The sequence below is a fragment of the Cyclospora cayetanensis genome, unplaced genomic scaffold (genome assembly GCF_002999335.1).
Source record: "Cyclospora cayetanensis isolate NF1_C8 unplaced genomic scaffold, CcayRef3 CcayRef3_contig_512, whole genome shotgun sequence".
In the NCBI taxonomy this organism is placed as follows: Eukaryota; Apicomplexa; class Conoidasida; order Eucoccidiorida; family Eimeriidae; genus Cyclospora; species Cyclospora cayetanensis.
Window position 1 is genome coordinate 1 of NW_020312495.1, and position 2305 is coordinate 2305.

The 2305-nt window shown below is 45.2% G+C and overlaps 1 pseudogene; it reads left to right on the forward strand.

Moving 5' to 3' along the window:
- The first annotated feature begins 1758 nt into the window (after nt 1-1758).
- Nucleotides 1759-1859, forward strand: LOC113146705 (annotated as a pseudogene).
- Nucleotides 1860-2305: the final 446 nt, after the last annotated feature.

Genomic DNA, 2305 nt, shown 5'->3' on the forward strand with positions numbered 1-2305 from the left:
TTTTGGGGTTCTGTGTGCCGGCTGCAGGACTTGAGCTAGATCCGGCAAAAATTGAAGCAGTCAAGGCGTGGCCCCTACCTTGTGCACCCCTCAAGGACTTTAAGAAGTCGTATTGGTTTCATCTTATTGCCATAATTCCAAAGCTGGATTTCGCTTATTTGGTTGGACCCTTTACGAAAACGTGACCCGGACACAGGATGCTCATGCAGCAGCAAAGGCGCTTCTCGCCCCGCTCACAAGCACACCAGAATTCGCGTTGCTGCATTCTGGGCTCCTTTTCTCCCTAAAAGCCTGCATTAGCGACATAGCTATTCTTTACCAAGCAACGCGCTTTGCAAAATACCAAATCCGTGCGTTTCATTCTTATTACTAAATCGAAACAGAACAGCGGTATCCAGTAACGGGAGAGTAGCCCTGTGGGATTAGATAGGTTTTAAAAAGACCGGCACTATTCACAGGAATGTGATTGTACACTCGATGCCTATCATTAGTCCTAAATGTACCTTCCAAAAGGCTACTACTAATCCAATAATCTTTGAGCTATTTGTTGACTTGGACGCGTCCTGCAGTACTACTTCACCAATTACAATCCTAAAAGTATCGCCAATGGTTTGACCGATACGCTCTCGCGACACCTTAGCTGCTTATCGTTATGCAGCTCAACCGCTCCTGTTTGTGATGATTGATTAATTATACCAAAATTGCTGTGTCTTATGCTTCTGAGACACATGCGTCCGCTTTTATGGCCAAAGCCTACAATGGCGAAAGGGTGAAGCACAAAGGTGTTGGGAATGACCCACTGTGCTCAAGAACAAAGCGAGAACTTCGTCCTTTGTACACTCTTACTTTGTTTGCTCAGTGCCAGTCCGCACAAGACATGCTTATATTTTCCAAGCCGTCACGGGATTCACATTACACTAGGAAAGTTCGTACGGTCCTTCTGGTTGGCTAGGGTCCGTCTCGCAGCAGGGGAGTACGCACTGTCATGCCCAGATTGTCAGCAGGAGATCTTGAGCAATTCTCCTACACCTGGAGTTTTGTAATTTACAATTACTGGAAGAGTTCGCAGTTATCTGAGTACAGAATTTGTCGTTGACTCTAAATGTTTAGGGTCAGGACAGTATATACCTTGTCGCCAGACTCGGCAAAAATGCAAATTTTATTCCTTGCTCCCTCTCTGTCACACGCCAAAGAACCGCTTAACTTTTAGCATCTTGCTTCCGGAAGCTTTGCAGATTCTCCTAGAGTATCATCACGGATAAGGATCCGAAGTCCCATAGTGCGTTCTGGAGTGTCATGATGACCCCTTACCACATTGACCAGAGCACGACCGCTGCGACCCTACCTGAGGCCGATGAACACACAAAAATGGGCAGATCAAGCTCACCAAGCTCACTCTTTTACAGTGTTTGCAGCTCTGTAGGCACAAAGATCCAATCGCTTGGCTTTTTTGAGCCCAATGGGTAAAGGATTGTAATACAATCATACACCTCTCTACGTGTTGGTTAACAGCACCCTTGGTCTATAGTAGGGAGCCCTGCTCCCAGTCTGCAGCCACTCTTAAGGGAAATGAATGTAGATGAAGCTTAATAGTGCAAACACATGCCTGAACAGGGCTCAAAAGAGAAACTTTATAGTTGTTATAAGCGCCTGTCAGCTTGGTTTTTCAAGCCTGGATATTTAGTCATTGTGGATCGGTAGGGATTTAAAAATGCACGATACGGCAACCGGATGCAGTAAGCGTGAGGGTATAGGATGAACTCCTACGGGAGTGCCATTTGTTAAAGTTGGAACGATACGGAGACGATCAGCATGGCTCCTGTGCAAGGATGACACAGCCTGATGGATATGATCATTTGCGATTCTCCCAGAAATAAAGGCTCTTTCTTAATGTACTTCCTCGTCAGCAATATGATAATTTACAGCTAGTTGCACTTAGCATTTTGCTAACATGCAAACGACGTTTCTTCTACTGGTTTTAGCAAACAAAACACTGCAATAAAGAAGATATGCGGCCACATGAAGCACTAGATCAATTCTCGACTAGTTTTTTGTTGAAAATAGCTAATGCATTAGAAAGTGACTAAGTGGTGCTTCGTCTGGTACGTCTTCCCCCCTTGACTTCAAAGCACACGCCGCCCTGCTCCATGTCAGTCGGCCGAGAACAACTGCATGCAAGACAGTGGAAGAATTCCCGACTCATCCCCACTCCCGAGGCAGACAGGAAAGTAAAAAATGTTGCTGATGATAACATCAAAATGAATATCAGCCAAAAAATAATTCGAAGCATAGAAAGATGCACACA